The 12,654-nt window shown below is 34.8% G+C and overlaps 1 protein-coding gene across 2 annotated transcripts in view; it reads right to left on the bottom strand.

The window, feature by feature from the left end:
* Positions 1 to 12,654, bottom strand: part of LOC106077515 (uncharacterized) — a 105,861-nt gene that overhangs the window by 93,087 nt on the left and 120 nt on the right. Inside the window, exon 1 of one of the 2 annotated variants that reach the window (XM_056008836.1) lies at positions 12,524 to 12,654. The exons of the other annotated variant lie outside the window; for it this stretch is intronic. The gene's annotated coding sequence lies outside the window, so the exon portion shown is untranslated. The remainder of the gene's footprint in view (positions 1 to 12,523) is intronic. 2 annotated transcript variants of the gene reach the window in all.

Raw genomic sequence — 12,654 nt, 5'->3', positions numbered from 1 at the left:
CTATAAGAGCATCGAATGGGTTGCTTGAGCTAGCCAGGAAAACCAGTGACTTAGCAGAATTTAGGTCATTGGTCAATATGAATGACTAAATGCATTACGCGTAGGACGTAATCATCTTCATTTTTGAAGTAACGTCTGTATTATATAAGATAAGATAAGACAAAAAAAAACAACTCTTCTTTAACATTGCTGTATTTAATGGTGGCCGAATGGTTAGACGCTTATCTTCCGAACTGAGGGATCTCGAGCGGGAATCTTGGTGAACATGAGGATTCGATTTCGGAATTTTATGGTGATTCTGAGTACACCAGACACTTTGGGGGAAGTAAAGGCAGTTGTTCGTTGTGTCTGGCACACAACACCACTGTTAACCTCCGGTCATAGAAACAGAAGAAATGTACATAATCTGCCCCAATAGAAGCCACGGTCTGAAAAATGTAACTTTTTGTACCTAGTAAGTATTTTGTTATGACAGAGACTTATGTATTGCTTGTATTCTGAAAATTGTTGATTTCATGAACTACAGTACTCAAGACACTACATATTTGCACCTAGTGTATATATAGCTAATGGTATTGCGTGCATCAATGGCTGTCTAGTTTCCAGCATGTGTCCAAAAGTAATAAGCTGCACGCACTTATCTGCACATTGATTTTGTAGGCGGGGCACTAACTATACTCATAGAGAGCAAATGAACCAATTCATTACTAGAGGTTTGGGTACATGCGCGTTCATAGAATCCACGTCTTTAGTATAATATTATCTAGTATAAATAATAAGTTTGACGTCTATTTTAAACTACCATCATGGTTTTTTAATCTGTTAGATAAGAGAAAGACGCTCCAAAATGTAAAGTATAGTGCAAAGGGGTTAATAGGTGAGTTGCCCGAGGGGTAAATCGCTTGATTCTTAACCGGATGGTCCTGGGCTGGAATCCTATGGAAGACTGGGATTTCTAATTTTAGTATCTTTAGGGTACGTCTTAGTGCACCCTTCTCTAAGTGGAACCTGACACACTAGTTGGGTAGAATTAAAGGCAGTTGGTCGTTGTGCTAGCCACATAATATCTTCGTTAGCCATGGGCCACAGAAACAGATGATCTTTACATCATCTGCCCCATAGATCGCAAGATCTGAGAGAGGAACTTTACATTACTCAGGGGTTCATTGCGCCCGCGCCCATGATTATTGAATATTACAGCTGGCCACAGAAAGATTGTCATTCATTAGTTGCCAAGATGACGTACAAGTGTTGAGTGTTATATACGTTGTAACATGTTGTTACTGATTGAGTGTTGAGTGTTATATAAGTTGTAACATGTTGTTACTGATTGAGTGTTGAGTGTTATATAAGTTGTAACATGTTGTTACTGATTGAGTGTTGAGTGTTATATAAGTTGTAACATGTTGTTACTGATTGAGTGTTGAGTGTCATATAAGTTGTAACATGTTGTTACTGATTGAGTGTTGAGTGTCATGTAAGTTGTAACATGTTGTTACTGATTGAGTGTTGAGTGTTATATAAGTTGTAACATGTTGTTACTGATTGAGTGTTGAGTGTCATATAAGTTGTAACATGTTGTTACTGATTGAGTGTTGAGTGTCATGTAAGTTGTAACATGTTGTTACTGATTGAGTGTTGAGTGTCATGTAAGTTGTAACATGTTGTTACTGATTGAGTGTTGAGTGTCATGTAAGTTGTAACATGTTGTTACTGATTTAGTGTTGAGTGTCATGTAAGTTGTAACATGTTGTTACTGATTGAGTGTTGAGTGTCATGTAAGTTGTAACATGTTGTTACTGATTAAGTGTTATGTAAGTTGTAAGTTGTTACTGATTGAGTGTTAAGTGTCATGTAAGTTGTAACATGTTGTTACTGATTGATTGTTAAGTAATATATACGTTGTAACATGTTGTTACTGATTGAGTGTTGAGTGTCATGTAAGTTGTAACATGTTGTTACAGATTGAGTTTTCATTGTCATGTAAGCTGTAACATGTTGTTACTGATTGAGTGTTGAGTGTTATATAAAATGTAACATGTTGTTACTGATTGATTGTTAAGTAATATATACGTTGTAACATGTTGTTACTGATTGAGTGTTGAGTGTCATGTAAGTTGTAACATGTTGTTACTGATTGAGTGTTGAGTGTCATGTAAGTTGTAACATGTTGTTACAGATTGAGTTTTCATTGTCATGTAAGTTGTAACATGTTGTTATTGATTGAGTGTTGAGTGTTATATAAGTTGTAACATGTTGTTACTGATTTAGTGTTAAGTGTTATATAAGTTGTAAAATGTTGTTACTGATTGAGTGTTGAGTGTCATGTAAGTTGTAACATGTTTTTACTGATTGAGTGTTAAGTGTCATGTAAGTTGTAACATGTTGTTACTGATTGAGTGTTAAGTGTCATGTAAGTTGTAACATGTTGTTACTGATTTAGTGTTAAGTGTTATATAAGTTGTAAAATGTTGTTACTGATTGAGTGTTGAGTGTCATGTAAGTTGTAACATGTTTTTACTGATTGAGTGTTGAGTGTCATGTAAGTTGTAACATGTTGTTACTGATTGAGTGTTAAGTGTCATGTAAGTTGTAACATGTTGTTACTGATTTAGTGTTAAGTGTTATATAAGTTGTAAAATGTTGTTACTGATTGAGTGTTGAGTGTCATGTAAGTTGTAACATGTTTTTACTGATTGAGTGTTGAGTGTCATGTAAGTTGTAACATGTTGTTACTGATTGAGTGTTAAGTGTCATGTAAGTTGTAACATGTTGTTACTGATTTAATGATGAGTGGTACTGATTGAGTGTTGAGTGTTATATAAGTTGTAAAATGTTGCTACTGATCGAGTGTTAAGTGTCATATAAGTTGTAACATGTTGCTACTGATCGAGTGTTAAGTGTCATGTAAGTTGTAACATGTTGTTACTGGTTGAGTGTTAAGTGTCATGTAAGTTTTAATAACTGATCGAGTGTTGACTGTTATATAAGTTGAAACATGTTGCTACTGATCGAGTGTAACGACGTCAATATTCTAATGATTGCACATAGAAAGCTGTTTGTATTACAAAGTGTATCTATCAACTCACTCTGGCACACAGTTTGATCACGTTATTTCGTTCACTTCCCATTCTTGTATTCAGATGAATCCTGGTAGAAATGTTTATTGTTCTTAACAAAATATGAATCAATTTGTTTAAAAAAAAGTTTATCAATAAGTTAATTAAACAGAGGTAATTAATTAACTTTGCTTGATATCAAAAAAGGGAAAGAAATATAACAGTATTAAGAGATTTGGATGTAAATATGGAGTTTAGCTTTATTTTTTTAAGTACTATTTTTATTATTTAGTAGGTAAAAGTTGTTCTTAACAATGGCGTCCTTGACATTCTTTATTTTATAACTGCAATTATAAGTCCATCCTCGTGGTCAGAGTTAAACACAATCTCACGATATCATAGCCATATGTGGCAATACATACAGGAAGACTATTTGTAATATCCAAGAGCCCGAACCCACGGGGGTGCTTTGCCACGCCACTGATCCTTAAGGCACAAACAAGAGAAGCGTTTATTAAGGCTTGGCGTTAAAGGACAGCGAGGGGGAGGGGCGTGAACGCCGACACTCTCTAAGAAAAAAAAAATCCCCTTTTCAACCCTACACTGAGCAATGAAACAATACAATAACTGTTTTCATTCAGCACACCTCCCCCCCCTTCTTCTAGCTCTTGTGAAATAAAAGGAAGCAGATAAGAAAGATTTCGAACGTTTCTGTGAAGGGTGAGAGGCTCCGATGGCCTCTAAAGAGGGATCTAATCATGGCAAAAGGATCGTGATCCCTTGTTTGGACAAGAAGGGGACGTAATCGCAATTAGACCGAATGTACAAGTTGTCTTTTCCTGGGCAAGTGCGAGTCCTTTTATATATCTTTTTTTTATGACTTGCCTTCTCTCCCCCCTCCCAGCGGCGCCTGATATCGATCTTAAGTATCGATGACTTTGTTGTTATTATCAAGCCGGATGGAAGATTTTCCTGATATGCGTGTGGGAGAGAGTGTATAGGTGTGCGTGTGTGTCAGATGGTGTGATTTAAACCTCAAAGCTGATAGGTTGACTAGAGAATCATATTACTCCAACTATCGATTCTACTCTGTTTTTGATTGCAACTACAGAGATTTATTTCCCTTCTTATTTATAAATTTAGGACTTGTTTCCTTTACCATTCATATCTAAAAGATATCATTTCCTTTATCATTTATAAATTTAGGATTTTTAAAACTTTATCATTCATAATTTTGGGATATTATTTCCTTTATCATTTATTAATTCCGGATTTATTTCCTTTATGATGTATAAATTTAGGGTTTGTTTTTACTCTATCATTCACTATCATTCATTAAATCTGGATAGTATTTGATGTATCATTTAGTTATCATTTATAAATTTAGGATTTTTTCCTTTATTATTCACAACTTCGGGATATTATATTCTTTAATGTTTATTAATTAAGGAATTCTTTCATTTTATAATTTATATACTTATTTTTTTCTTTTTTTTTTGTCATTCATAACTTGCAGATTTTACTTTCGTTGTTCTTCATACATTTAGGATTTCATTTCTTGTATCGTTTAATACATTCAGTTTTTATTTTCCATTAAAAGAAAGCACATTTTTCTTGATAACTTTCTGCTTCTAAAGTTCAGAAGAAAAGGGAATGAGGGTAAAGTCATTCCTGTGAGTAGAGCCTGATGAGAGAAGGGAGTGAGGGTAAAGTCATTCCTGTGAGTAGAGCCTGATGAGAGAAGGGAGTGAGGGTAAAGTCATTCCTGTGAGTAGAGCCTGATGAGAGAAGGGAGTGAGGGTAAAGTCATTCCTGTGAGTAGAGCCTGATGAGAGAAATTATTTGGGAGACTTTCCTCCAGGTTAGTCCAATGTTTCTTTAAATCTATTTTAGTTATATATATATATATATATATATATATATATATATATATATAGGGCAGACTTTACGTCACTGACTAACATGCATGACTAGAATAGACCTAAGGACACCCGTTGGATGTAGTCCTTTTTTTTTAAAAGATTTAAAGATTTAATTTCTAGCCTTTGAGATAAATTAAAATAGTTATTAGAATGTTACAATTAAAATATTTAGAAAGTAATTTTGGAGATTTTTAACGACAAACACATCAATGTCAAGGACACTAAATTAAACTCCAATGTTGCCAAGTTAATTTATTAATTAAGGACGTCATCATCTTCTTTTATGAAGTAACGTCTGTATTATATAAGATAAGAAGATAAGAAACAAAAAAGAGAGGAGCGATCATTTGAATAATATCCGAATGTGTGGCGTTTGATCTACGTATTAGATCTCCTTTATTCCTGCTAGTTAGTTACTCATTTGCTTCTAATAGGAGTGACGTCATAATTCTGAAGTTTAAGGCGCCAATATTGAGGGTGTGAGGTAATTTTGTGTCACAAGGTTAGGCTAGATGCTGCAGTGTTAAAAAGTGCAACATTTAATAACCATAGCCTGTCAATGTTTCACTACACTAAAAATGTGGTCGAGATATCAGAACTCATTCTTTAGTCATTAAAATATAAAATACAATTTATTCAAGAATAATGGAGTTATCGTTTATAAAGTCTATTCGATTCCATTTATAACACTAAGATTGTCGTTACGAACTAAAATTTGATTTTTACTTTGCACTAGATGTAAACAAAAAGTAGAAACAGAATGACTTGAAACATTCAGAAGTTACTTGACTTCGATATACCAAACATAGCCGTGCTCGTTTAGAATCCTACCCATTATGTACTCTCTATCATTATATGCTCACACACATTGTAACTAAATGATATTGCTGCTTGATAAAGGCTTTTAGTCTATGAGATCTAAGAACGATTGCTGGACACTTCAAATAGAGAAAGAGAAGAGACATTGCCAAGGGCTTATTAGTTACAATGAAGGACCTATTTGTCGCAAGTAAACATTTAAATATCAATTTTCATATTGCTGAACTTTTCTAGGTGATAGTTTCCATGATGTTAAAAAAAAACCCTAAGCAAATGGTTTTGTTACCTTATTTAGAAGCATGAATACAATGAAATTGAACCGCAGAATAATCCTATATTTAAATTACTAGGTCGAAACAGAACACAAAGGGAAATGTCATTAGTTTGGTTCAAATGATAATTTAGTAATACAACATTCTGAATTAACTGTTCAAGATCAGAAAAATGCTGGTATTTGGAAGGTCTTAATAAAAAAGAGACATTAAAAAATCGTTAAAATAAAAAACATATAAAGGAAAGAACCGCACAATAACTGACAAATAGCCTAATACTGCAGAACTAATGAACTAATTACTAAAAATTATTTTAAATAACTTATTAATTTTTTAAATTGATTAATGTATTGTCTTCGTCAACGAATAATTGTGCAAACTTTCACTTTGATCCGAAAATTACAAGTGTGAGAAATAGCGTGTACAAACTTTTGACCAGACAGACAGAGTGAGTTCTATAAGCTTTGTAAAAACAAGAACAGCTATTCCAAACAGATCCCTTCATTTCTACATGTACATAAAATAACGCTCTCGTATGTCTGAAATCTAATTTTTATCTCCAGAACATGCCGACGTAATCACCTTAGCTCATTCTGAGCTGCGAGGGAATGCAATGAGAAGCAATACAAGAGCATCTAGCTCCGTCACTTATCTGCTGCTAAGATCTAATCTGCTCAATAGAAGATAAGTTGAGCAGACGACATGAATATTGATGAAGGCAAATACAATTAGTTTTTTTCTCAGAGATAATATAAAAAATATATAAAAAATTCTTGCGATCTTCTTACCGTGGCGGCAGATAAAAGCCGAGAAATTAAAGCAAGAGCGTATGCTTTTTTTTTTTTGTTTTAGTTTTTTCCCCTATTTAATTTAGCTAAAGTAAGATTTCTATCGCTTTTATAATTAAGTGCAGACGTCGAGGCTGTAATTTAATCCCGAACCTGAGAAAGCATTTTGAGAAAGAAACGACGAAACATAAAATGCAAGGCGATTTTTCGATGGTTGTAAATTATGTTCCAGAATTTTCATGGGTGTGAAAGAAGTGTTTGAAATGCAAGACACTTGAGTTAGATTTGTGGTGACCTCCTGTGCTGTTTGGGACATTCAATCTACGCTGAGTTACCAGATGTGTGTGTGTAAGTGAGTGTGTGTGTGTGAGTGAGTGTGTGTGTGAGTTAGTGTGTGTGAGTGTGTAGGGGGGAATCGGATATAATGTGCGCGGGATAAAATGTTTACATCCGATAATTTTTTTATGAGATAGCTCTCGAATTTTTGTTATCAGTTTGTCTCTTTCTATCTCTGTCCTCAGTCTCAGTGTGCGTCTCTCTCTCTCTCTCTTTTTTCTTCTCTCAGTCTTTTTCCCTTTTTTTTTCTCTCTTTCTGTCTGTCTGTTTGTCTGTCTCTCTGCCTCTGTCTATATGGATGTGTCTCTCTCAGTCTCTGTCGTTTTCTGTCTCTCTTTGACTCTCTGTCTTTTTCAGTCCTTCATTCTCTGTCTCAGTCTCTCTCTCTCTCTCTCTCTCTCTCTCTCTCAGTATCTACTTTCTTCCTGCAATCACCACGCTCCTTTGAGATAGCTTTTTTTGTCCCATCGCTTCGTTTCGTTGAATACAGCAACACAGGTCTACCACTCTTGTCTGACATCGAATACATTTATGTCTTGTTTGCTTCTCACAGATTGGTTTTCTATGATAGTAACTCTAGATACAAAATACACTATATTGATATCCAGTATAATCAACACACAATGTTTGTTTGTAAAATGTTTTACATGTTTCGGATGTTCCTTCAGAGTTGAAGATAGTTTACTTCCCAGTCCAAACCTCCCGCAGGACGACGGGGGATGGGAGCGGGCAGGGTTTGAACCCTCGACCGTCGATAAATCCGAACGACAGTCCAGCACTCAAACCGCACGACGAATGTACACGACTTAACTGTTCGATCTACATTTAAACCCTTGTTATTATATTAGTCCTAATGGCACTGGGAAGGGTCCATGCACTGGGAAGGATCCATGCACTGGAGACGACCAAACGACAGACTAGCGTATATATAGGAGAGATTATACATCGGCAAACTGTTGTTTTTTTCTCAACTCTAGACTTAACAATGCTAGTCTTTTTAAAGAAAAGTTATTTCAATACATTGCGAGAGACTTGGTGAGAGAGAGAGAAAGAGAGAGAGAGAGAGAGAGAGAGTGAGTGAGAGGAGAGAATTCTAAAGGGCAAACAAATTGAAAGAGAATAAAGTTCTGTAAAGGTAAAAAAAAAAATTGATGTAAAAGGAGTAGGCAGGGGTAGATAACTGGAAGATGTGCCATGGTTTGTTAAGTTCAATAAAGAGTTACCGGACCGGAAGTAGATGTGGGATGAAGGAAACAGACACAGCCCAATCTGTTTCTACGTACATTGAACAAACTCAGCACAAACTTTCGATTTCAATGTAAAGGCTAAAAAAAAAAAAACGTCAATGTTTAGGGTATAGGAATACAATTTTAAAAGAGAATTTTTAGAATTTATAAGTTTTTCAATTCTTTGTTAAGCTGTTTAATCTATCTTTAAAGTCGAAGAGGAGAATTATGGGAACAGTATTTCCACTCTGTCTCACGATGCAAAGTTGAGATTTTCTATAAGGAAAATAAGAATAAGAGCTCCACTTCCTCTCTCCAATCCAGTGAGTGACTGTAGAGCGTGAGATGACGAATGGTCTCAATAGCCGCCTATATTACAGAGAAATGTGATCGAACTTTTAGACATGGACATTGATCCTGAACAGCGATTTGTTTTTATTGAATTTGTTTAAAAGGAAATAGCATCGCAAAGAATGTGTGTGGGTGTGTGTGTGTGTGTGAATGTGTGTGTGGGGGGTGAGTGTGTGTGTGTGGGTGGTTGGTTTTCTTTTTCCACTCGTTCATTTAAACAAAAATGTAATAATGCAAACAGCTTTTTTTTTAAAACTAAAATTTTAATCAAGAATTTAAAAAAATAGGGTTTTGTTCAGTAGCGATGAAGGTACATACTGGCCCGGGCCAGGTATATGATGCCCTCCCCCCCCCCTCTCATTCTTTCCGTAGTCTCAGTGCAACAAAAAAAAAAGCAATTCGAGCCATCCTGCAAGTATTATCCACAAAAAGATATTCCAGTGCCGACATTACCTTTATCAAAATTTAGTATCATGACATTTAATTATGTTAAAACGTTTGACAAATAATTTGTGATATAAATTTGATACGTTTCAATAGTTACGTTTCTCGCAGTTTTTGTTTTCGATGGCTCATGTGTGCTGCTAATAGCAATGAACCCGGAGAAATGAATACCTTCGCGACATGGTGTATACGTCATTGAATGTGTTGCTATTTACTATTCTTTTGTTTTTTTCAAATATAACTACAAGTAAAAAATTGCTCCTATCATTCTAACGTGCCATCGTGGCTGAGCGAAATTATTGAAGTCGCAGATACTGTACTGTCAACATATAAACATTTTTTAACATATATACTAAAAAACACAAATATGAAACTCTTTTTCGGTAAAGCTCGCAATGAATAAAACGCAGTAACGCGTTACGATTGATTGGAATATGTAATTAAGGTTTTTCAATAAATCGATAGTTTCAGCTGACGTTCAGCATCGATTAAGTATAGTGCTAGTTAATAAATTAGTAGGAACTTATATTTATTACTCTGTACACTGCCAGATAAGACGACTATTACACCTGAGGAAGTTTTACGTAGATGGCGATCGAACATTTTTTGAAAACTATATAAAGGTTGTTATATGTTTAGGATACTGTCATTGTAAATATTTTTTTGATATTGCAGATAATTATATAAGATATAAAAAGCTGTGGTTTGGTTATGCAGGTCTAGTCATATTGACATACGACTAGAATACTGGATATTATATATACACAGTATAACAAGTTAGTTCTAGTTTGGTGAAAGGTCTAGAGTCAGAAACATAAATAAGACAGTAGTCTAGAGTCTAGACAGATTTCTAACTAAGACGGTGCGCAAAATGTTCCTAAAAGTTTATTGTTGTATTGAACTATAATAATGAATACATGCGGTAATACTCAATGACGTATGCGTGTTCAAGATAAAGATTGTCTAGACCTCCAGACGAAACATAATTTTACGAAGATTATAATTTGAAAAAAATATAATGGTCAAACCAGAGTTTTCTCCTGTGGCCGTTTAGCTAGTAATTTTTTTCCCCAAAGATATACCTAAACTGTCAAATTTCTAAGAATATCTTTGGAACAGTTTTAGAGATCCATGTCCAGGTTTCAAGTTTTGCCGCTGAAGACTTAGCAAACTTATATAAAGGAATGTGCTTAAATTGTTTCGATTGAAAAAAAACAACTTTTTAAAATTTACTTAAAAATTATAAAACATCGAGAAAAAAAGAAAATACTGAACTCTAATATATTTGTATTTCCAATGCAGAGACAAAAAAGACACTGCGTCTCGTTCACTGACATTCAAGAATGATAGAACTAACAATGTCAAGGTACATCAAAATAGAACAGAACTCTATAAGTCTATTATTGTCTAGGAGCCTGTACGTAAGCTGGAGTAGGAAGTTTAAAGTTTAATATCTATTTAAGATTTGAGCCTGTAGTTTAAAGGAAAGAGGGTGGGACAAACGTACAAAGTTAGTGAAAGAGAGAGAGAGAGAGACAGAGACAGACAGAGACAGAGAGAGAAGAAGAAGAAGAAATTTAGCAATAGAATAAGAATAATAGAAGAAAAAAAAACAAATACAATATAAAAAAACACTCCTCTTTCATATAGAATAATTATTTCACATTTATTAAATAATGATGTTGGACAAAAACAAACATTTTTAACCAGCCTTTTTCTCGCGAGAAAAAAAGTCCTGGTTAAGCAAATGTGAGATCTACTCCACTTTATAATATTCTAATGATACGCCTATGAATTTAGACTGAGAAGACGATGCGCAAAATATTCCTGAACATAAATTTATTATACTCTTGAAAGAATAAATCCTACATACGGAAATATCTGAAGACAAAGATAAAATTAAAACGGTCAAACCAGAGTTTTCCACTTGTGGTCAACAAGATAGTAATTCTTTTCCAATGATTTACATCAACTGTCAAATTTTAAAGAAAACGTTAGAGCCATTTTCGAAAACCGTGTCAAGGTTTCTTTTTTTTTCCCAGAAACCAGGATCCAATATCCATTACATGAATGTGTGACCTGAACAGAGGACACACACACACAAAGAAAAAAAGACTCACACAGAAAGACAGATACGAGCAGAAAAAGACACGCACAGAAAAAGAGCAACACACATACACTAACAATAGATACACATAGAAAGAGCTAGAAACGCACACAAAAAGAGAGAGACACAACAATGATAGAAAAAGATACACACAAAAAGAGAGAGACACAACAATGATAGAAAAAGATACACACAAAAAGAGAGAGACATAACAATGATATAAAAAGAGACACAGAGAGAGAGACACAACACTGATAGAAAAAGAGACAGAGAGAGAGACACACACAACACTGATAGAAAAAGAGACAGAGAGAGAGACACACACACAACACTGATAGAAAAAGAGACACACACACACAGAGACACAACACTGATAGAAAAAGAGACAGAGAGAGGGAGAGAGACACACACACAACAATGATAGAAAAAGAGACACACACAGACAGAGAGACACAACACTGATAGAAAAAGAGACACAGAGAGAGAGACACAACACTGATAGAAAAAGAGACACAGAGAGAGAGAGACAACACTGATAGAAAAAGAGACAGAGAGAGAGAGAGACAACACTGATAGAAAAAGAGACACAGAGAGAGAGAGAGACAACACTGATAGAAAAAGAGACACAGAGAGAGAGAGACAACACTGATAGAAAAAGAGACACACACAGACAGAGAGACACAACACTGATAGAAAAAGAGACAGAGAGAGAGAGAGACAACACTGATAGAAAAAGAGACACACACAGACAGAGAGACACAACACTGATAGAAAAAGAGACACAGAGAGAGAGAGACAACACTGATAGAAAAAGAGACACACAGAGAGAGACACAGCACTGATAGAAAAAGAGACACAGAGAGAGAGAGAGAGAGAGAGAGAGAGACTCATACAGAGAGTAGACACACAGATAAAGAAAGAGGCACACACAGAAAGTAAGAGAGACACAGAAAGAGATAGACGCATACAATTGCAGACACACAGAGAAGGAGAAAGAGAAAAAGTAAGACAAAAAATAAAGATGAATACCAGTTACAGTGAAGAAAAGATACAGGGAAACAATTATAGAGAGAAACAAATTGTTACATAAAACACAATGCCACACACACACACAAACAGTTTACAAAAAAAATAATGAAAACTACAAGTAATTTTTAAATTCCGGGAAGATTATAGTAAGTTAATAAGTAAATGCACACCTCTAGACCTTATAAACGAAATATGCTGCGACAAAATAGAAGTCAGTAGGTGTACATATAACAGAACAAGTTTGCTCCTCGCAAATAGACCTACAGTGCTCATACATCTATCACGCTCTACTCTACATAGA

This window comes from Biomphalaria glabrata, chromosome 13 (assembly GCF_947242115.1).
Source record: "Biomphalaria glabrata chromosome 13, xgBioGlab47.1, whole genome shotgun sequence".
Taxonomy (NCBI): Eukaryota; Metazoa; Mollusca; class Gastropoda; family Planorbidae; genus Biomphalaria; species Biomphalaria glabrata.
This window is presented reverse-complemented; position numbering and strand designations above follow the sequence as displayed.